The 25,755-nt window shown below is 38.2% G+C and overlaps 1 protein-coding gene across 1 annotated transcript in view; it reads left to right on the top strand.

Moving 5' to 3' along the window:
• The first annotated feature begins 4,383 nt into the window (after positions 1-4,383).
• LOC111031606 (proteoglycan 4) overlaps positions 4,384-25,755 on the top strand; it is a 116,880-nt gene continuing 95,508 nt past the window's right edge. Inside the window, exon 1 of the mRNA XM_022311636.1 lies at positions 4,384-4,679. The gene's annotated coding sequence lies outside the window, so the exon portion shown is untranslated. The remainder of the gene's footprint in view (positions 4,680-25,755) is intronic.

Genomic DNA, 25,755 nt, shown 5'->3' with positions numbered 1-25,755 from the left:
CAGGTCGTTTGAACTATAACAACACGTGTCTACGTGTTATTTAAAAGCATTATCATCCATCTAGTATTAGTTGTAGGTACCGGCACTGAATTTATTCGGCCGTTGCCGATTTCCTCCAAAAACGATAGACCGTTTTCCTCCACTGTCCGTTTTCCTAAAAAATAAAAAAAAAAAATTGATTATAATATTATATTTGTTTGTGATTATAGGTTACAAAAATTGAGTTATCGACTGTTAAAAACTGCGACTGCTGTCGGACACTCGGACTAGCGTTTTTTTTTTGATAGCTGATGTAGATGGCCAATACTAGAATGTAATCATCAACCGATAAGCGCAAAATTTGATCCTAGTCTTACTCTATCTGCATACTGAGGAACGTAATGCTACAAAAATAGCCAAAGTATTGGAAGGAAATAGACATAATTTTAGTCGACAACGATGTAGAGAAAAATGAAAACCAACCTTTTTTTTGTGGAGGAGTAAGGAACCACCAGTTTATTCTGCTATGGTGGGTATCCATTTGGGGAGAAAATTCGGAAAATGTTTTGTCAAGACTTATTATTGTTAAATTATTCATTTGTAGGTAATTGTTTGCACTACTTAAAGAGTGTGCTATGGAGTTATAAGCTTCTGTTTTTCAAAGGAAAACCCCCCTTTCATTGCCATAAATTATTTAGTTGATATTTTTCTTGAAGATTTCGATGTGCCACATTCAAAATTCGAATGAATACTTTTTTAGCTATGAAAATTGTTGTACAAAGGGTAATAGTACTTAAGAATGGTTTTGCAAAAAGATTTAATATTAGTGACTATAATTTTCAAATTACCATAGCCCCCATATCTCGTGTACACCCATAACCTATCTTATTAACTAAAAAGCTACTAGTACGAATGTTGATTCTGATACGGCACGTTTTTCAGAAAAATTATCCACTACATAATTTATAGTTTTCATTTTAAAAACAAAAGTCTTATAACCACAGGACACTCCTTAAGAAGTACAAAATATCTCGTGAATTTAAAATATGGTCATTAAGATTATTTAGAAATTCCAAAAATCCCATAGTTCCTAAATAACTGCATTGTCGAAAAACAAAGGAGGTGAGCATTCTTGGCGAATCACCCTGTATAAGATGACCTTTTATTCGTCCTGCATAACACTTGTTATTCAATTTGTTTATTCTGTTTCATTGTTAAATTAATAATCAATATGGTTGTCTATTGTAAATATAAGTACTTCAATTCGTAAGAACCGTACCCCCGACACAAGCTTATAGCTTAAAGAGGGGGGGGGGGAGGAAAAGTGCTCCCATTTCAAATTAATATTTTGTAAAATAATGTACACACATTCTACTGCATTTTAAGCATTTTAAGCCTCTGACTAATTAAGCGAATGTAAAACCTGCAAACAAACGGAAAAATAATTTCTATATTTCATCACACCATAAACCTTTAGACATATTATTATAATATTTTTAACATAGGTATTTGTATTTCTTACACAATTGTTTCAAATGCAATAAAATAAAAATATTATAAATATTACCTACTTGCGGGCCATATAATAGCTAGTCGACACGTCTCGTCAGCGCTGTTTGTCACATAAACATTTAAAAGTAAAACTCATCGTCGTCGTCTCTCTGACAATTTCGCACGACTCGGGAGCAGTGCATTTGATAAATGTTAAAAACCGCACGTTTAGCTTAATTTCGAAACATTTAACACAATCAAAATTGTAATCATCTTTACTCAACCGTTAACTCATTCACGTTCGTCGAGTTGAATTAAAAAATTACAGTAATACACACGCATAAAAAACAGCTATAGGCAAATAAAAACTGCGGGCGTATAATATACATTTTTTATTCTTAATGTACAACACCGCTGCAGTGGATTGCGAAGCCACAAAATGTTTTCTTACCAAACTGTTTATTTATTGCTAATGCGTTTTGCTTATTTTTTTCCTATTGTTCGAATTCCTATAAATTGAACACCGAAATTACGGTTTTGATTGTTGCAGTGAATTCGTCGACTATTATAGTATGATATTGCGGACCTTGAAAACACAACCGGTGTATATAATATAGCAGTGTAGTTAATAAATTGAAAAAAAATTTCCTGCTCGAGTAGGTACCCATGATAAGTCGCTAGATATTAATTATGATTTATTGGATCTTCTCGGACGTCTAATAATATGACTAATGAGTGTCGCGTAGTATAAATTATAGCCACGTTTGACTTGACATGTTTGACGACGTTCGTACAATCGACTGTATAAAAGCACCGACAAATTATTATTGTTGTATCAAAAATTTAAACTGAAAACGTATTATTTGCGTTTTGTAATTTCGTTGTTGACAGTTTTTAATTTTTTTACGTAAATGCCCCCATTTGATACACCATTCTGCAGATCATTAGAATCCTACTATTAAACTAGTAACACAACAACTCAAGTCTTACCGACTATAGAACGTCAAATATTTTAACGAGCTTACCGAAAAGATCTCCACTATGATTTAATTACTATGACAATATTTTTACAATATTTTTTTAAAAATTTACTCGACGTTAATTTTTTGAATAAATATATTTTTGATAGCATTTTGTACGTTCGTTGTCTACAGTTTTTTAAGTTACTAAAATGTTCTCATTCGATGAGAAAAATCGTCTTAATCACATCTGGCAGTAGGTAGTTCCAAGATCACACGCTGCACATCATTAGAACCTACTATTAAGCTATTAGCACAACGACTTACGTTTTACCAACAGCAGAATGTGAAATATTTTCATGTGCTTACGAAAAGATCTCCACTGTAATATAATTACCACGACTGCCAACAATATTACGCACAATTAAATATAATATCTCGTAAGTATATTATGTATTTATGACACGTCATGTACATTTCAATTTGTCACTCGGGACGTCTTTGGTTTAATTGATTAATTCAATATTTTTTTTTTTTTTGTACGTGCTGTGTTTCTAGACAACGCGTTTGGCATATCATTCTTCTTCGTATTCAAATTTCAAATATGCAAATATGGTAGGTATCGCGAACCACAGATAGTTGTAATAAATTTTAAACTATACAAATATTATAATTCGTGAATTTTTTTTTTTACACAAAATAATATATTACGCGATATTGCAGGTTGTGTACAAGAAAATTTACTTAAAATAAAACATTAAGCCGCATTGTAGCCATCACAATAATAATAAAGTGTTTCTTTTGCATATACAATAATAATATTTAAAGCGTTTGGACATGCTGTAAGTCCATTACATTATCATGACAAAATATATTTCCATCTGAATTATGATTTATTTAAATTTGTTCAATACGTGCGTACGAAAATACTCAACTGTTGCAGGTCTTGTGATTATAATATTATTATTTTTATGTCGTAAGCAAATCGGACGTTATTTATGATTATTAATTTGCCCATCACAATGACGCGTTATTTGTACCTATATTTATACAATTATAATTAATATCATAATAATTATTATTCTCGGATTAGCGTCAAATTATCGGACACTTTATCCACAGCCAGTAGTCGAATAATTCAAGCCTGGAGAAGTTAATGATAATTATTTTTAATTCGATTAAGTCAAATTGATAGAAACATTTTTAAAAAAGTTAAAAGTTATCCTAATTTTTTTTTTTAACTCAGTGAAGTTAAAAGTTATATGGGAACTTACGGTTTAATTATTAATTCAAAAATATAGATTATTTAATTATTTATAAATTAACTGCGTAATTAGGTCTTAATTAAAAGTAACTATAGTCATTTATCAAGTCTGTATCGATAAAAATCAGAAGTGACAAAAATCAAGTCCATGGCATTTGAATTTCAAAAAGTGGAGTTAAAAATTCTAAATTGATATAACTTAAACTTTTTTACTCGTCAACGCCCGGGCTTGTCCAATTCTACTAAAACATGTTTCGTGTGGAGCACTTGACTTATTATGTTGAAGACAACGAGCTACAGCGTTTAGTCTCCGACCTCGGAATTGTGCTCCAGTGCGAATAATTTCGTAAAATCGATCTATAACGCAATCGTCGCTTTGCGGCGGTACACTACGCGAAACGAAACGTAACGGAAATAATAGAATATATTAAACTGCACGTGGCGAAAAATGGTCGAAAAGAAAATCATCGAATATATATACACATAGGTAGGTACTTGCCGATTACCGATATCGTAACCGATTACCGGGTAAACGGCGAAAACCGTTGGTTTTTCCCGGAGATGTTAACGCCGCTGCTACAAGTGGTCGTTATCGTCGCACGAGACGACCGGTCGGTGGTAAGGACGGCGGCGGCGGCGGCGGCGGCGAGAGCACACGTTCGCCCGGCGAAATGAACGGACGTCGACGGCGGAGGTTTAATTTCTTGTGCAGTCACCATTTAGACATTACCCGCGCGTGTACACTCGCCACACACAGTCACACAAGTCCGACGCCCGTCCGTCCGAACGGAATCAATTTTTTTGCACACACTAAATCGCATCGATAATATTATTGGTATTAATAATATTATCATCTCGCTTCACTCACTGCGCACGCCCGCACATCGGGACCACCGGGACCGAACCGATTTTTCCCCCCGAAGAGAAGAAGGACGACGACCAGGGCCCAAGTGATCCCCCACGACCAACCATCGAATAAATATCAGGTAAAGGCACAATACCTATTGGGAATTTTTTTTTCTGGAGACGTCTTCGTCGTAAGACAACATATTGTACACTGAAAAACGGGTTTTGGAATTTTAATTTTTTTTCACCCTTCTGCCTTTGTTTTTTTTTTTTCAACGTCTAGGCGTTATCCACGAGTATAATATTATCCTACGTGGTACGCCTGAGACTTTAACGCTAGGCTGCAAAGTTTGTGACTGTTCTTGATTGTGGAAACGTCGGGAGGGTTTTTTGTATAATATAATAATAATATTATTATGTGTCCATAATATGCTGTCGCCAATAAAAATAAAAATAAAAAAATATTTATAAATCATTATAAAATGCTATTACATGGCCATACAATGCGGTGATTTTTTTGAAACTCGACATAAAATATATAATATATGTTCAATATTTAAAGTAACGAAGGTATATATTATTATTATTTTTTTCTTATAATATTTCTTGACATAATTTTGCATGCGAATAAATAACGTTTGCTCAGACCTAAGTTAATATTAAATAGGCGTAATTCCCGTGTGAAAATTAATACTGAACAAATCTTATATTAAAAAATTGTTTGGCTACCTGTTAAAACGAGAAAAAAACAATAATATAACATAAATAATTAAATACAATTTTTTAACATGAATAACGAAATTGGTGTGCAATATTATTAATTATTTTATTTCCTTAAAATTACGTATTATCAAATATCAGGAATATAATAAATTCCATAAATAACATAACCAATAGGCAAATAGTTGAAAATATTTCATTTCCTCATTAATGGTGATATTAGAATTACTGAGACTTTTATTCAAACTATTTTTTCATAAAAAAAACTTCTATTCAAATATGTACATTTTTAATGATTACAATATTCATTTACACAATTATATTTACGTATTATACCTATGTTTTCGTTAAATTATTGTAAATGATTTTAATTATATTTATGAAGTCTGTGTGATTATTTTTTGTAAATACGATAAAATAAAATCATAGTTGCCCGAATAATTTTTTAATTATTGTACTATGAAATTATGCCACAAAATATTTTATTCGATTCTGTAGATTTGTTTTAAATTTGATATGTTTTCGTTGGTTTATTGCACTTTACATATAAAACCGCGTCTTAAAAAAAAATAATAAAAAATATTTAACTACATCATCGACAATAATACAGTATAATTTATTATGATCACTTTCTTTAATGTTTAAACGTTTATTTAATTACAACTCATATTATTGTGATCATGTTCTAACACTTAAAACTTCGTTTATAGTTATGAAGTTTAATATTTTTACAGAATCGTACTTGCATGTAACGGAAACGCTTACATTTAATGTATTTCAACGGTTTTACTAAGTAATATTTAACAAATGTGTGTTATTTCTTTAAATTGTAAAAAAATTATGATATTAATTACATTTTTTTCCTACCAATTGTATGGTAATTGTTGATTTGATCATTAATATTAATGTATATAGTTTTGTAGTTTTTTATTTTTGTCTATTCACTTTTTTTTTATATGATTTTGGTTATAACAATATAATATAATATGTTATGTATTAAATGTTTTTCGTACGTAATCGGCTAATTAAAAAATGGAGACAAATGCAAATATTTTTTTTTTTAACCAAGAAGTGACAAATTCGTTTTGAAATACAAATTCATGGTCGATTAAATGCGCTGTCTCGTTTTCGTCGAATTTATTCATTGGTGCAAATAGTCAACAACATTAATATTGTATTATTCAATGCGATTACAAAACTTCTTTTAAAAATTAATTTTGATTTAATGGCTTCTGCATTTTAAGTCGTCCAATGTTATTTTTTATAGACAACGCGTGAACGGGCATTTACAGCCATTATTTTTGTTCTATTTGATGAAATATAATGTTCTTCGGTTGTATTGATTTTTCGTGCTGCGATACTAATTTTGCCGCCCCCGCCCCCTTAAGTTTGGACGAAACCACAATTATAGGTACCGATCGATGGTCACTGGTTCGTACAAATATTGTGCATGTGCATTATTAAAATAATAGCTGATATTGTGTTGACGATGCGATGTCATGGACGGTCAATTCGTTTCCCACATATAGAGTTGATATATTTTCCCATTTTCTAAATAGGTAGAAAATAATAACAATAATAATAATATTCTATTGGACGGCCAACGCGCATTGTTTGCCCACGACGGCGTTCGCAGACGCGGCCATTGTGCAGTGGTATACGATTATATTTCATCAAATATTATATAGGTTAATACAACGAACGATTTAAAAAAAAAAGAGTCCAACACCAGCAAAATAGCTAATAATAATATAAAATAATTGTATACACATGATATTATTATGTTCGCGGGAATGGCAGTTTTCTAGTATGTATCTAAGGTCTTTGCTGTGCTCGATCGCACTCTGCGGCGGCGGATATCCGATCTCGCCGAAACGTCGGAGTAGACAGAGATCACGAGCGCATAATATTTTACATTCGCGATCGTGTGGGTAGGGCGACGACGAGGAGAAGTGTAAATTCGGAGGAGAGGAAAAAGAAAGTAAAACATTGTGTTATCAAATAATACGTTTTGCGCACAACTAGTCGTCGTCGTCGTCGTCGTCGTTCCCATATTATTGTTTTGAATAATATATTACTGTTATTGCTGTTTTATTCTTCTTTTTTTCTATCACTCCGCTACAGTGCGTTATCATTATCGTAATGATAATAGTACACCGGTGCGAGCGCCAAGTCTAAGGGCATAGACGAGTTAAACATTTAAAGTTAAGTTAAAAGTTAAGTTGATTTTAACGTAAATTTTTAAAATTTAATTTCCATCAACTTAATTTTTAACTTAACGTAACTGATTTTTATTGATATAAACTTAAAATAAATAATGAGTTACTTTTAATCAAATCCAATTTTGTTCATTTATAAATAATTAAATAATAAATATAATAAAATTATTATTGATGATGTATATTGCGTAAACAATTACTTTTTGTTATTTTAAACCATACGATTATATGCTTATAATATATTTAAAAAACAAATGCATTGACTTTAAGTTAATGAGTTAATAATAAGTTTTTAAGTGGCTTTAAAAAAAAAATTAGAATAACTATTAACTTTAAAGTTTTAAAATGTTTTCCATCGACTTGACTTAACTGAGTTAAAAATTATCATTAACTCTCCCGGACTTGTGTGCGACCGACGATAATATTGTAGGCGCGCGTATTGGCTTTCGCTCGGAATTTTATTTCAAGCATCTCATCGCGGAATTCAAACGATTTCCATAGATACGCTCACCCATCGCACGTGGTGCCCCGCGGCTGTATATAGCACACATATTATGCTCCGACGTTTATAAACTTAAGAATAATAACACGCGGCTATGGGTAGGTATACCTAGGTACATGTAATAAAATATGCAGGTACCTAAATACACGTTCTCTCGGTATACCGCGCTCGGTTATTAGAAATTCACTTTCGGTCTTACGACGGTCTCTCGTCGGAGTCGGTCGGTCCGACCTTGTTTTCCCGAAGAACAAAACGTTTCATTAGACGCCCGAACGTTCCAAGGTCGTCAAAACTCCGGCGCCGCGTTTGGGTGCCTCCCTATACCGTCCGACATTAAATCCGTTCTCGCGTGTGCGGGTGATTAAGTATATAGGTGTTTCGTCGGAATGCGTTTTGGCCACGGGGTTTAATCATATTATTAAAACTGGTGTTATATTATGGTAAGTATATTATAATACCTATTAGCGTGTTTTCAAAACGTCCAACGATAACGTCGAGTCGTTTCGGATTGTACTTGGGTGTATGCAAGTCAATAAAATATGTACAGGCACCTAACGTTCTCTCGGTATACCGCGCTCGGTTATTAGAAAATATTCACTTTCGGCTCTGGTCGGCTTCTCCTGCTGGCCTGGTCTTGTTTTTCCGAAAAACCAAACGTTTCATTAGACGCCGGAACGTTCCAAGGTCGTCGAAATCCCGGCGCCACGTCTAATAGGTACCTCTATATAGGCACCTTCCGACATTATAATAATATCCGTTTCCGTTTTGAAACCGCTTGACGGTGTTTAAGTACAGCTGCGGGTATCTCGTCGGAATGCTGTTCGGCGACAGGGTATAATACACATTATTAAAATTAATATTACACATCGAGTGTAATAATTCCTGTGAGCGTGTTTTCAAAGGTCAGTTTGCAACGAAATCGTTTTGGTCCGTACCTAGGTATGGGTACATGGTATGCATACCACACGACTACTACAGACGAAATAATACGTTGGCGTTACTAACTAGACATAATGACGTGTAGTCTCTCATTCATTCTATTCGTACAGAGTCGTCTATGTAATATATCATATTATACATATACGTTTCACTACGGAGTAACACAATTATCACTATAAATGATCATCCGTGATGTAGGAGTCGCGGGCGTCGTTTTTATGTTTTTTTCTTCTTCTCATCTCCGACCCATTTGTAATGGTCTTTTTTTCCCCCAACTAAAAACTCTATTGCAAAATATTTGAATTCGTCGTTCACGAGCACGTCCTGCCTCTGCCTGCGTCACAGGTGAGTACTGCAGTGCGTATAATGTCCAAGGTCGGAGAGATATTTTAATAATAATAATAATAATAATAATAATATATATATATGTGTGGGACCTACCTATACGACAGTAGTCGGCGGACAATAATAATATCGTATAACTCGCGACGTGTGCCGCTAGCACGACCGTCGACGTCTTCACATTCACTGCAAATATAATAACAATATAAAAATGGTCGCGCGTGGATTGAAAAAAATAAATAATCGTTCGAATCCAGACACGGTACAGGGCAACGACGTCGGGTCGGACCAGCTGGTTGTAATCGTTTTATTTTTTTTTTGCAATTTATAGTCCTAAGACAATAGGGTGAGATGAGCTGATCTCAAAAGCACTGCGCCGGCCGTCAAGTCTACCGATCGAGATAACAATGGCAGCGGCGATGGCGCCAGCGTGTCGCTATAATAATATATGCCTATATTATCAGTGCGTGGCCGTCGAACGGAAAATGGAAAAGTCGAGGGAGAGAGGAGAAACCCCCATTGCAGTAGCGTATTTATTTTTCACATTCCGCTCGACGTCGCCGAAAACTAAAAATTACTGTGATAATATACGAATTTTTTATGCCGCGTATCGCGGTATACCGGATACCGGGTAAACGGCAGTAAACCGTTGGTCCGCGGCGAAACATCACCCGGCGACCACGCGTTCAGCTGTCGGTGAACTGGTTTCGCCGCCGCCGTGACTTGGGACCCCGGGGCGGCGGTTTTGTGCGAGCGCAGGTCGTTTCGGCGGCGGCGGCGGCGGATTGCACTCTCGCCCGGGCAATGTCAATGTCGATAACCCGACGACGGGGGCCGGACCGGTTGCACTTTCCATTTCGACGAGGCGAATTCCACGAGACGAGAGTGTAACAATCCGACGACGTAAAATCGTATTATTATCGCCGTAATGATACGGCCAGCGAGGCTGTTTCGCACAACACGATGTGTCATATTGACCGAGCGTAATGGTTTATTTTTCGATCGACGCGTCACAAAGGCGCGGGTGAAATGCAAATTTCGTGCTAGCGGCAAACGAAAGCGCTTCTTTCCCCCGTCGTGTGCCATGGGTTAGGTATGTGCTGCACCTAATTCGCGATACCGGGTGACGCGAATTGTCGCCATTATTTAAAAAAAATAATATATATATTGGACCAGTAGTTTTTTATAATACGTATTTAAAGCTTAGGAGAACCCTACAAAATGTCGGCCGTCTACTGCACTCGTCCAGTATCTAGGAAGGTACGCTTGAATAACTATATAATAAACTAATTATCCGATATTCTCCGGGGTGTGATATCGGCAATGTACATAATATTGTCTTCGTCCGAAAGACCAAAAAGAAACTTTTTTTTAAAAAAAAAAAAATGATAAGAATTGTAAATTTTTCCAAAATTGTTGTCACGTCATGGGCCTAATACGTTTTCTGAAAAAACGAGTGTTTTTTAAACGGATCACAGCGAAAATAAGACGTATATATTTTTAAACCACGCATATGTGAAGTGAGATGCAAGTCGGTAATAATAATTTGTTTCGACGTGAATAGCATGCAACGTATATAATAATGCAGCCTCGTTTTTTGTTGAAAAAAATAATAATAAAACAATTACGAGAGTAATAATATATCCAGCTAATATACGTGTCCGAGAAAGCCAAAATGTTTAAATGTTAATTTAGAAACGTATTACGTAGGTACGCAATGCGATACCACAAAGTGCATTGCCATTTGCCACCGTAATAATAAATTGTGTAACAATAATAATACGATGGCCATTATGACGATGCAAAAATGTGTCCAAGTTCATAATACTCCTAATTTGCACTACCCATATGTGCTGAGGTGTATGATATGTAATTAGTGCATTGGATCAACACGTAATTACAACACACACACACACACACACACACACACACACACCTCGTAATAACTCGAGTTGTTTTTATTTTTATTATTATTATTAATTAGGAGGTAGGTAAATAAAAATAGCTCGGCTGCTCGTAAAATAATATGTGTAATATTTAAACGATTGTTTCTGGACTCCGAGGCGGCGGGCGTTGACCGTGAACGTTTGTGAATGAATTCCGATTGCGCAGTTATTGACAGCCGTGAACGAACACAATATCGTGATAATATGAAATAAACCGTAGGTAGGGGTAGTTGTGGGCGTTCAAACCCCCCCGAAAAAATGTCTAGGCACGCCACTGGCCGTAGGTATATGGGCACGATGCCGATAATCGATAAGATGCGTCGATTTATCGACTTTTATCAAAACGTTCTCGAGAGTCAGAAGATCCAACAAGTGTGCGTTATCTGCGTATATTCTCGACAAGACCATAATATTATAGTACCAAAACCGCCCGGCAAAAACGAGCAGAAAATACAACCCGTCCGTCATCGGTTACCAGGTCTTCGGTTACGGGCTTTGATGTGCTAACGGCACAATATTTCGGATGTCATCGGGATGTCCGGCGTTCAATAAACGCCACGAAGAGAGGTCGAAATCTGTGCGCCCCCGTGGCGATTGTGCGTGTACACAGTTTTTTTTCTATTCGTATGCACTCTGCGAATGTGCATGGGAATAGGTGGAACGGAAGCAATAAAATTGCTTTTTTATTTTCACCGGAACAAAAGACTCGTCCTAATAAGATTTATACGTCGTTTGTTGTGTCGTCGATTGTGTGTGCGCGTGCGTACACGCTCGGCGGCGGCGGCGGGAAGCATGAACGCCACCATGTTGCCCAATTTATAATGGGGAAAAAAAAAAAAAAAAAATAATAATAATAATAATTCAGACAACAAGGGGGCAGGCTGTTTTCCAAAATATGCAAAATAATAAAATGGCCAGACGTGGGCATTTCGGCGCGCGCCGTGCGGTAGAGTAGCAAGCAAATAATGTCATCATAAATCCCGGGCACCGGGTTTTTATCCGCTTTTTGCCATTTAAATTAAAGTTATAAACGGCCCGGAGGAATTTTATTTGTGCATTATAAAACGCGTACAACATTCCCGTCGCCCGGCGATATTAAACGGCTCTCTTTATAACATAATGCATGATGATAATAAAATATTAAAATAATATATACCATCTCGTCTGTGGCCATATTATGTACCTATATACCTGCAGCGACGAAACGGCAATAAATATTGCGACGCGAGGCTCGGCGGAAAACGATCGCGTCGTAGTTATTAAATTATTTTTGATTTATAAGGAAAATCCGAAAAAGAAAGCACGGACTGTTGTACACGCCTGCAGCCCCGTCGTTCGGTTTTTAAAAAGTAGACACTCGCAGATGCACTATTATAATACTACCTGCAGCGCTCGAACGATTGGAACGAAAATAATTTAGGACGGACGACAAATGAGGATTAATTTTACAGACCCCCCCCCCCCCCCCAAAAAAAAAAACGCGGTAAATAAAAAATCGGATGTCGATACCGCACTGCTCACCACATGCCGGTTGTTTGCCTTTTTTCGAATAAAAACGAACTTCACTCAAAATTTAGAAACAGTTTCATATTTATTAAGGAATTTGAAATGCTTGCTGCGTGTGCCACTCTAATTCGAGCTCTGCACACTACCTATTATTTCACTCGGACGACAAAACATGACTCGATACGTTTCCTATAGCCGTTATTGGAATATATTTGCGTGAATCGGCGGAAAAACGTGTACAAATGTTGTGGAAAACCCCAAGCTTTTTGAAAGAAAGAAAATGGATTTCGTGTGCGGACGCGGGCGGGCAGGAATGGAAACGCCAAATGTTGCGGAGCTTTACGACGTTTCCCGGGCACCTTAACACACACGGCTAGGTAGGTAGGTGAAAATCGTCGTCGTCGTCGTCGTCGTCGTCGTCGGAAAACTGTAAACGCCGAGCACGCGACACCGTCGGAAAATATCCATTAAAGCGCGCGAAAAACGTGTACGCGATTGGCGGAGGGAAAACAAAACAAAAAAAAATAATGACAAACCGAATTGTCTGTTGTAACAGCTCTCCGGGACGTGCCGACCTTTGAACTCTTCGCACCTCACACGTTCGTGCGATGTGAGTCGATTTCGAACGAGAAATCTTTGAAAAGAAACACACGACTTGGCGATCTGCACGTGCCCACCGCATGTGTTATTATAATTTATAATAAAGTGTCATCGTGTGTGTGTGTGTGTGTGTGTGTGTGTGTGTGTGTGTGTGTGTTCGTTTTGGAGATGACGTGGTTAGTATATAGAACTAAATTGTTACGCAGACGGAACACAAAAAAAATAAAAATATTTGTAATTATTATTATTGAAAAATTGATTTGAGATATTTAAGAACACGATTTAACGGATTGTAACCATGGCTTCAAATATTGATTTACCATTTTATACCATATTAGTTTTATACCTAAATACCGTATACTCCCTGACGTATAATTGGGGTTTCAGAGTTTTATGAAATGTATTTCCTTGAAATATTTCATGAATGTGAACAATTAAACATTTGAAAAAAAGTTTAGAAAACAAGTTATATTATTACTATATATTATTAAGTTATATTATTTTTTCTAAAAACGTATGAGAAGAAGTTAAAGTAAGAGAAAATGTTTAAGAGTTTTTTTTATCGAATTCTAACAAACAATTCATAAATAATAGCCTACCCAATTTATAACCATTAACATAGTGATTAGTTAACCTTGGTAGTCATTCATTATCGATGTTTTCTGTAGGCAATATCATCTATGACCAGAATAATACGTTTAAAAGAAACAAAAATATATTACATCATTTCAAATTCAAAACTTTAATACAATAAAATCAAATACAACATTTTAACCACTCTATAATAAGCTGATATTATTGTGCGAGTGTTACTCGTGTGTCGTGTACAAAACTGTACATTCTTTGAAAACAAAATTAATATTGTTAGTTACTAACGGAAAAATGATTTGAAATTGAACAATACAATTTACTGTGATTCGTAACCAACTGCATTCTTTTAAATTTAAATCATTGTCAGTCACTACTCACTAGGTTTGTCTATCCGAGTTAGTACCATAATAATAATATGATCTCAAATAATAACTATTGTTCCAAAAATATTATAATTGTTGTTTTTAAAAGGTTTCCGAAATTTATTAAGACATTTGATATCGGTCATTAGTTGAATAGCATGCATTGTTCGGTTGTTGAGACACTACGTGGTTTTATACCGTCAACCGTATACCGTATACCTACTATACCTAATACCGTACACCTTATACCTCATAACAAATACAATTAAAATAAAAAATTACAACTCGAAGAGTATAATATTCGCGTGAACAAGGTATTACATAAAGCTGTACGACAATCCGGTAGGTGACTACAATAATTAATACTCAGTCCTTTCCCGGATTTCACATCGATTTAAGCTGGCTTTTACCTGGGTACATAAAATACGGTTACGTAACACGGCGAAGACGAGGCGAACGAGCAAATGTCAAACTGCAAAAACAACCGCGACACTGCGTCTGGTAACTAATCATGGCTGTCAGCTGCTACGACTGAACCCGGACAGGCTGTCACACGCCACTAGGTTCGAGCTGTTCGCGTACTGGTGTAAACATGTCATACCTATCGTGGACCTTGGTATTATTCTGCAAAACAGTAAAATCGGCGAGACAACGAGTCACAGCAAAATGATCATTTTTTCTCCGAGTACATGAAGATGAATCTAAATTTATTATTACCGACACTGTTTTTTCGTTTCCCGAGACTGATAAATTTTTTAAAATAAAATATGAACTGCCGTCTCGACGATCGAAAACTTGTGCACTGTGTGCGACAATGGAACAGACGCGTGTACGCAGCTATTCGCGTCGGATCGTTTACTTTCTTTATTTTTCGTTAAATAATCACACCATATCGTTCTGAAACACTCGACTTTTTGGATTTTTTTTTTTTGAGAAAAAGATTTCAAAGAGACCCCGATACGTCGCATCGTTATAATAATATCCGCGGCCTGTTCTGCGAGCGTTGCTCTTCTGCGACATCTATTTTTTTAGACTTATTAAAACCGTACAGAATTAATGAACTGCGGTTTCGACGACGCCGAGTGTAATAATACGCTGTAAAAGCGTACGTACCGCGTCGTGTCGGATCGTTTACTTTCTTTATTTTTCGATAAATTATCATAATGTATAATATTATTTTAACATACTCGTCTATTTTTGTATTTTTTTTTCCTTCTTTAATCGTATAACATTGTATTACGATGATATTGAAAATTGAATCGTCGCGGCTAATGACGGCCAGCGAGTCGTGTAGGCAAAGGGGGCGGGGGGAATCGAACGACCATCGGTTGGGCATGCCCTCCTATAACGTTCTACGCATACACGATATCATACCTGCAGTGTTGTGTATAAAATATGCAATAAAGAAATGAGAAGAAAGTGTACAAACCAGTTGTGCGGAGACCATCTCGTCGTGTTTTGAATATTACGCCTCATTGTTGTTGAGCTGAAGGCGATAAACGAGAGCAATAAATAACGATAATATCGTATAGTCAAGGTTAAGGTAGGTATTAAAAGATGAAAGTGCCTAACCGAACACATTTAATTAATGAACAAGTCGTTCGTGATCCGATACACATATTATGTGCTGCAGGTGCATAGTACGTCGTTTGACGGTTCGGTAAAAATAAAATTCGAATCGGGTTTAATGAATTAAAAAAACGAAAACAGTGACAAAATAGGTGGGCGATTCCTAAGGATTCCCGGACAAGGTCTAAAAATCGACGAAAGAGGAAACCATATTCCATTAGATTATTATACCGCATAATATATTATTCGTTATTATTATTTCGCAGTCGTTAAAATGGTACGAAAACGAATTGCCGCCGCAGAGGGCATTACGACGGAAATGTGTATTTATTTGTGGTCTGCAACTGGAAAAGAAAATTAAACGTCGCCCCCCCCCCCTCGGAAACCGTGGTTTAAGCATTAAATAAAAGCGAACATCGTTAAGAAACACGAGAGCTATTATAATGGTATGGCGAGAGATGGGTAGGAAATCGATACGGCCAAAAACGTTTTAGCAGCGCCGCGGTAACCTTGGTCGCTCGCGGTCACGTGTAGTTATGAGGTACGAAAAATATTTATCCGTTTTCAACAGTTGACTTGTCGGTAATCGAAAACAGAAAAGAAATGATCCAGACTTGTCGTCGCCGGCGACTTGGAGGACGCGAAAATCGGAAAACGGTCGTCCTGTGACCCTCCACCCCCCCCCCCCCCCCGTCGGAGCTGCACTACGCCGGCGCCGAGTCCAATCAAGTCGGCCATTGTGCGTGTGTGTCCCGATTTCAATGGGAGACACGAGTGTGACTGAATGACAATAATAATTATTATTTTCCGAGGCGGAGACGAGTCGCGTGAATGGCCCGTTAAATTGCGGATAATCGCCGGGAACTTTATATGCACAGGTATCGGCCACGTAGTCATTATTACTGAATATTATACCGCGGTCAGCTGCGATGCACCGGTACCCGGGTACCTATATGATATAGGTTACCGCGCCGGCTGATCGAAAATCGATCGGCGAAAGACCATCATCTCCTGTCGATCTTGTATTCCACATTATTATTATTACTATTATATATAAATACGTCGTCGTCGTCGTCGTCGTCGTCGTCGTCGTCAATCACCTTCGGCTCCGCGGGCGGAGAGGCTAAACGGCACGTAATCGTCAAAAATATTCGGACGGCGGCTGTGCGGTATAGTGGTTGATGGGGGGAGGCGAGAGACGCGCAGACAAATGGCTGTTAAATATGTATAACGCCCTTACACACACATACACTCAGCGGCGGCGGCGGCGGCGTAAACATTTCGTACACAAAAGTTGCCGGAAAATCATAAATCATCGGGACGGTGTAATATGCGTTGTATACGCGCGTGTGTGTGTGCGTTAAACCTCCCACCACACCACCCTACACCACCGGTTGCTGTGGTCGTATCGAAAACTCGGTAAAAAGGGGCAGACTGGGGAAGGAGGGGGGGAGGGGGTGCAGCCGGCAGTAGTCGTGGTTTTTCGAGTGCATGGCGGGCAAGAAATTTAAACACGATCCATCAACGTCGAAACGCCGCCGCCGATCGTCTTCGCGTCGTCATGTGCGGCTCGTATACTGCTAGCTGCAGCAATATATTATATACGTATACCGCACCGTCGGAAAATCGCGAATTTCATAAACGTCCCGTTTTCCGGCGGATAAGGAGCGAAAATATTATGACGTCGTCGTGCGAGGGTCGCGCGTACGAGCGATCAACCCTATCGTCGGGGGTGTGGTGGCGGGGGGGGGAGGGTAGCAGACTTGCAGGTGCGACGGATCGTGCTTCGTCGTCGCCGTAGTAATTCGTTTTTAATCGCCGTCGCGGCCGTAAATAACTCAGACGCCTCTCCGCGGAGCCGTCGCAGGAGTCATTAGCGACGGCTATAGTGCGACGACGACGACGACGACCACGCCCAGCTCGTTGGAGCTATTATTTTCGTGTTTGCCGAGAGGATGAGATTACACGACGTGTAGGGAAAAAAACCGAGCGGACAAAAAAAAAATCACCGACTACGCCGTGATTAGAGACGACACGTCGTCGCGTACGACAAACGTCCGACGGGGGGAAAACGAGACCCGCGTGTGCGTCCGCGGCAGGAAACGGAATCTTTTTTTGTTTCGCGGATTACGAAATCGTCACGAGAAGCTTATTTTTTTCTGTCGTTCCTGTCGCAATAAAAAGTGAAAGCGACGATTCGTCGTAGTCGTCGTCTATGAGTACAATATCTGAAGGCGCAGTTATTCAAATGTACAACAAACAAATACGATTTTGGCAGCAGGTGTGCGCGTTTGATAACACGAGTACATTATGTACACTGTACGTATTTCATCTATTCGACCATATGTCGTCGTCGTCGTCGTCGTACCTGCTTCCTCGGCGATTGCAGAAAAACACACTTGACCGGGTGACATTACACCCACGCCAGTTTTCATCGCGGTCCATGTGCACATCGTGTACCCAGGAACACGAGTACGCCCATTTACATAACTGCACACCTTATCCGCCGAGGACCGTCATAATATGAAAATAACGGTGCCCTGCAGGAGTGACGGTCTGAGCAATGACTTGTGTGGTACCGAAAAAAAGCGGTGGTCGACCTACGGTACAAAAATATTGGATGTTATTATGGAACATGCGGGATGATACTGGAAATCTCAGTGTTGCGATGACATTAAAACCTACGCCAGTTTTTACGCACCCCGGAGTCGTGTGTATCTATGTGCATCCACGACTAGGTCATCTGTGCAGACCTGTTGATTTCACACGTCAGCTGCTGCCGTGGACGGTATAGTAGTTTATTAATATTAATTTTCGTCCTGCTCTCCGCACACGTCGGAAAGTCCTGCGCAGACGTGCCCCGCAGGACTTCGGGTCGGAACAACTCGTCCGGTACCGACGAAAAACGACGACTGTCCAGCGACGTGACAATAATATTATTAATACGGACGATCCAAGCCTCGGGGATATTCGTCAAAAACAACCGACGACGGAGATGACGACTGTGGCGGCAAAAACCCGACGAACTCGGTCCTATTGTGCGGTTGAACGGTGCGCGAAACACTAGCACATAATAATAATAATATAATATTATTGTTATGATTATTAGTGTGCCCGCCCGACAGTGTATTATTATATTATAATATTGTGATTGTTCGGATTCGAGTGTACGACATAAAAAACGTGGTTCGGCGTTCCGATCTAGTCGAATGTTTTTTTAACGATCTCATTGTTGTGCGAGTGTTAATTATAAATCGAAATTATTAAACGAGCCGAGTCCTATAACACAACAACAGGCCATAATATAGCAGTAATAACGACCGCGGAATTTCACTGTTCTCTTTTCGGACGATAGGTATAGCTCATAACCCGTGCACAGATATAACATAATTATTATTATTACCGCAGTCGTATGTGCCTACCTACCTACCCATATATATATATATATGCCGTTACCCGAACAATACCCAATAACACACGTAATGACCCTTAATTTACATATCACACGCCGATCGTTATAATGATGCTCTCGTCACAAATCGCACTGTGGCTCTGCGAGTCGATATTATATTCGAGTCCTGCGCATGACCGAAATAATATAGGTGCGCGGTTCATAATATATCTGAGCGACAATCAATCTATATACATATATACCAATAATAATAATGTACTGTTGTCTCTCCTATTCTCTCTGCAGTCTTCCGTCCGATTGTGTCAGTCTGCAAACGATGACGATCCTGTACAAACTTTCAAAACCCAATATAATACTCTACACTATTACTGTTCTCTCTCCGAACGATCGAGTGGCGTGTGCACATCACGCACGGAAAAAAAAATTAGTTACCTTCACTAATTTTATGTTTAGTTTAATCATAATTTGTAGTTATATATGTGGCAACTGATAGCTATAAATACAGTTAAAATAACTTATTTTTTTCGGTAAGATAATTATTGTTATTTTAACTTTAAAATAATTGACTACTATTTATTAACTATATAAACTTTAGTTGATTTAACTATTGTATTAAGTCAAATAATGCTGTTAATACAGCACAATACGGTCATCGTCGAAATGGTCATATTATTGATATACGTGAAAAACACAGTGCGGACGTCTTATATCCACATATAATATTATTGTAAAATGTGCACTTGTGCAAAACTCGAGCGCAGACAGGATTATTGTTGTTGTGCACGAAATAATATCGTAAGAGGAGGAAAAAAAACCGCACACAGCGTTGATGAATAATACAATGGATGGTTCGGTGATTTATATTTCGAAACGTTTCTAATACGCAGCGGCAGCAGCAGTGTAATATACGGTCGGCGCATAATTTTCACATAAATAATAATTATACTATACGGATGAGGCGCGTTTTGAAAATGTATATTTCCATCTGCTAGCGTGAATCCGCACAGTTACCTATATGCGTACAATTATTATGATAATATAAAATATTATCGTTAATTCGTATACGCACATCGTGTAGTCTTCGTACAATTATAACAATGGCGTTTCTGCGATTCAAACGGCGTGGCCCGAGATTCGACTACCGCAGTGGTGGCGGTCGTCGGAAGTCTGCACAATATTTATATAATATATATATAATTGTCGTGACACGCGATGCCTCGAGACGGCCGATATTACGAGGCTTAGCTATTAAGACTATAAAACGAATAACAATAAATTATTAATCATACGAGCAGTGGATCTGGCGCACGAAGCCGGATCGATCGTTTTTTCTGTACGACCCAATTGCATTTCTGAATAAAAAGCGATTCTGAATATTTTTGTTTTTTCAAACTTGTCCGAACGTGATTATTATTCGCTTCTGCCAACCCAAGATTGTGACCGATACGCGACGTCGAGACTTCACTTTCCCGGAGAAACTTAAATGTATATATTTTTAATTTTTGTGTTATCGACAATATTGGTAATTACACGATGTGTACAAAAAATCGTCTAGTTGGAAAACCACTAGTGTTCGCAAAATATCACCTCAATATCTGATTTTCAATTCGTCTGTTGGTTTTCCGCAGCTGCAGTTAAACCGGTTTCTGTAATAATTAATCTATCTTTATGGCGTATCAAAGTATAAATAGTGTTTAAGTTCATTTTGCCTAACCCAACCTTTCGAGTAATCGATATGTACCATAATATTGCGGTATTAATCGGTTGAACGACTCCGTCGCCTCAGTCTTCTCGGAGCGACGCTTCCTGTTTAAACGGTGTTTTCTTTTCTTCGGATTGCAGTTATCCATTTATTATTATTATTATTATTATGCCGTCGTCGTCTGCATGCATTGGCGCGAGCTGTAAAAGTGGTTTTTGATTAATTGTCTTGGAATATAATAAAATATCGACACGTAATAGTGCAGTCATGTTATTTTATTAACCTAACCTAACCTAACCGACGACGACGATGACGGACCCGGCACGGCCTTTTGCGGACCGAAGATGTGACTTTCGCCGCGATATCGACACCGACCCACACACACACACACACACACACACACACACACATACCTCGGACGTAACGTCACTGCAAAGACAGATTTGCTGCGAATCGAAAAAAAAAATGAAAACAAATATCAACGAGGCTCGTAATAGTGTATAATCCTCCTCGTCCTCCTCCTCCGGTTCGGTGGAGAGAAAAAAATAAAAGTTATTCGATAATAACGAGAGAAAATGTAATCAGGAAGCGGCGGCGATAATATAACGCGCTCTGATTCGGGCCGGCGGAAAGCGACGACGAGCGCAGGCTCATTAACCACACTATACCGCGCATACCGCGTAGTTAATACCGCGTGAGCATAACATAACGATATGTGGTGAAACACGGAATATAACATATTAGTGAGGCGCACTTAGCTGCAATCGGTGCCGGTCGTAAAACAGTCGGGTCCCAGAGGTGTAGCGGTTGCAGGAGAGTCCTGCGACCGATTTTCGGCAGGTCCGTACTTTTTCGATCGGAAACTCATTTTTCTCTCAGCCGACAGTCGCCAGTTCACATCGAAAACCGCCGAAATAGTACGACGATAATAATATCGCATTTCGCTTTCACCCGACGACGGTTTTCGACGACCTACGCGCGACGAGGAACGGTTGAAATGATGCGATCCGGATTTCGAATCCTGTTCTGAAACCGATCGATCGTCATAGACGGATAATTGGAAAATTCCGCGATTGAGCGTTTTATTTTTTTTTTCCATCCATTTCGGGAATGCAATAATACGGTGATGGGTTATTACGACCGACAACACGTGCCATCGTTACGCGTAATAATTATTGTACGTGTATACATGGACGTCCGTCTAGTTCACAAGACCGCGGCGTGTGACTTCCTGTTTGCACACACACACGCACACACACACACACACGCACGCACACATCTATACGACACTTGCGGAAGTTTGATGTTTGATTCCGTTATAATTTCGTCGGAACAACCCATCGCGCGGCGAAGGTGAAAGCGCACGATATATTGTGCCACGTTATAATATATCATTATATTATATGTATTATTATTAAACCGTGAAAGCGTTTACACCGCACAGCGAACCCGCAAACAATGGTCGGGTTCTTGCTGCCACGGGTCTACCCGGTTTTGGAGTTGTTTTTGTGTGCGCCTCCCCGCCGCCGTACATCTGCGCGCCACAACATCACCCCTCCTGTATTTTTGCCGTCGGACTTACATAGTTTCGGCGTGACGGATGTGCGGTTTGGGCCCACTATAGCGGCTGCCGCGAGCTTCCGATTGTTTGTACACGTGCACCATTAGTCAAATCCGCGGCCCTAGGATCGTCGCCTATGTCGGTGCTGTGGCATTATATAATATAGAGGACAGCTGTGTTGAGGGGGTGGTGACGGCGGTGCTGACGGGAGTGGTGACGAGGGTGGTGACCGACCCTGGTCGTTCTCAGCGTCAACCGAAAGACCGAACAACACCGAAATCGCGATAATGATTTGGGCACTCACTTCGAATCGTTAATAAAATTATGCACCTAATACCTCAGGGTTGGATCCTCTCAGCCCCTCCGTTCTCAAAAAAGTTGTTCTATACTTGCATAAGCCTAAACAGCAATTAATACAATAAACGGTAATATTTACGGGCACCTAACACTGTATACTAGAAGAGTGATTGATGAGAGAAATTGGCATCATACGCGTGGCCCATACTCTTGGGAGGTTGAGGCCCCTGACACCCTTATTTTCGTCTATTAACTACCACTCCCTCACTTCCTTATCATTCGTCCCTATAATACCTATATACACTAAACTATATAAATGTTGTAATGAGTATAATTATACCCTATCCGACTTAATTTATTAATGAATAACTCCGTGTTTGTGCCTAGTATTTTTTTTTTCCAATTGATAGTAAATATAAACGAACCTTGAAAAGCGTCTAAAGAAATGAATCGCACTGGACAGCTGGAAATTGCCGAACATTTTGGTAAACACCTTTCAAGTATAGCAAATCGTGGAGTAATGGATGACCATTATCGTATACGTTTTTAAATTATATAATTTCTTCCACGACATGAGAATCAAGATGGTGGCATGCATGTCGGACCAAATTTCAACCCTTACAATACGTGTGTAGTGCAGTGCATCTATGTACAATATTATATCAGGAGAGAAGCGACAGGACGTTCGTCTCGCAGAGATGTGCTTTGCGATAAGTCGGCAGAGAAAGAAGATGAAAAGAATATTATATTCTAGAGTGCCCACATTTTGTTTTCGTCGCGGACCATCGCTTCAGTGTCGATCGGTTGATTTTTAATACTACCCACCCGAATTTTCGAAACAGGCGTTTTATTTGAATTTATTCTGTTTTGTAATATAATATGTTATCATCAGCTATTTCGCAAAATAGGTAACTATTACCGTGGTAGTGGCTTACTGTGTTCCTGCAACTATCTACTCAAAGGCGGTATTTTGATATTGAATATTATACGCCATTTCCCGTTTGCGCTGAATATAAATTATAATGCCTACTGCAGCACACAGAGAGATACGAGTAATAATATTGTATTCACAGTAAATGAATTCAAACCAAAAGATCAAAAGACAGTAATGATGCTGCACGATAAACATTCTTCGAACATGACTGCCGCATATACCATTATCGGTATTTCCACTAAAACAAAGCATGCCTATTATTTAATTATGTCTAGTGAATCGGATTATTTTGATTGGTCTACGGTACAGCATTATATTATAATATCAATGCAGTTGATGTTTAATTAAAATATATGTTTATTACACACCTTGCTCCTAATAGTATATATATATATGTATATAATATATATTATGAACCCATCGTAAACACAAATTTATATTTCTAATTAACTCTGCAGTGAAGTGCATCGCGGTAGGTACCTACGGCACGGAGGTGGGTACCTAACTTAATAAAGCGAAAACATATCGGTTTGTGCAAATTATATTAAAGTCAGATGATAAATAATAATGATATATTAATGATATTATACGTACGTAAAACGAAATCTCGAATTCTACGAACTCTTTGTAAAAGTCTCTCTCTGCTCGGGACGCGCGTAATATATTATATAATAATATGTTATTTAGCCCGCACGACGCACACATGCCCGCCGCAATAACATTATGATATATATATATATTTTGTAAGTACGATGATATTACCGTCCCCAGCCGGGGGTCTCGTAAAATCGAAATACATTCTCATCGGATTCGGAATCGTTATTGTGACCTACAATCGGATCCCATCGCGTTATACCGTAATAATTGTTTAAGGATTACCGCCCGCGATTCTAATCCGCTCTAAAATGTTTCCCAAGAAAGTATAATAATATAATATACAGACGCCGTGTATAGGTAGGTAGGTATATAATATTATGGCTACCGGCTAGTTGATTTATTTAAACTACTTTAGTTCGGTAAGTTCTCGCGTCTTATATACAATATTATTATTGTTATAGTTAGCCGATTGGTTTTTCGCTGGAATCCTATTGTACATCTGTCTTCTATCCGTATAAAAGTTTCTTTTTCGAGCGCCATTACTCACTGTTTGTACAACTTCCCGTTGTACGCATTACTGTAACGGTACATCTTATCTTTGTCTTCGGGTATTTTCTTACTTCGCAAATTTTCAAATCAGACGATAGGTCATCGGTAAAATACTGCCTGCACCTGCAGTTACATTATCTATCGGTAACAACATTTCCAAAGTTCTCGAAAAACTTTTACAATCGATAGAGTTAGGTATACCGTCCTGGGGTCTCAAAAACTAAAATGATAACGTACTAGTGTTAAGTTTACAAACATAATATTATAATGTCGTTTTTGTAATCTTACTCCTCAATAGTTTGGGGATAGTTTATTTGCGGTTATTCGAGATTTTTCAATAATTTAGTTTTCGTTGAAGTTAATCTTATAATATAACAATGACGTTATAGTCCTGGTTCCATTACGTTACAGAAATGTGATGAAAAACGAACCAGACCTAAGTAAAATATTTTAACAAAATTCCAAAATGTGATGTGGATGTATAAAATTATTTTCACTAATTTGTGATCAGTTGAAAATTATTTTTTTGTATGTGTCATGCATTATTCGATACAAATAATTTTTTTTTTTATGTCCAAATATTTATAGTCGACTCAAACGTTTATTTTAAAACAGATGATTAACTCATTGAGATGTGAAATGTACCGGTTACAATTGTTTTAGTAAATTTAACTGTTAAATTGATAACAATTTCTAAGAGTAGTTATTCCCGAAGCATAGTTAGTAATTCGACGGCGAGAAAACTCGAAAGTGGACTTCGGAAGAGTCAGGTCGATTAAAATATCGTTAAAAAAATAACAATAACTTGTCGCTGATGGAAAACTCGTACTTCGGAGGCTTATAATTTGTCAAGGAGCTATTAGCGAAC

This window comes from Myzus persicae, unplaced genomic scaffold (genome assembly GCF_001856785.1).
Source record: "Myzus persicae strain clone G006 unplaced genomic scaffold, MPER_G0061.0, whole genome shotgun sequence".
Lineage (NCBI taxonomy): Eukaryota > Metazoa > Arthropoda > Insecta > Hemiptera > Aphididae > Myzus > Myzus persicae.
Note: the sequence above shows the minus strand (reverse complement) of the source record. Positions and strands in the feature narration are given on the sequence as shown.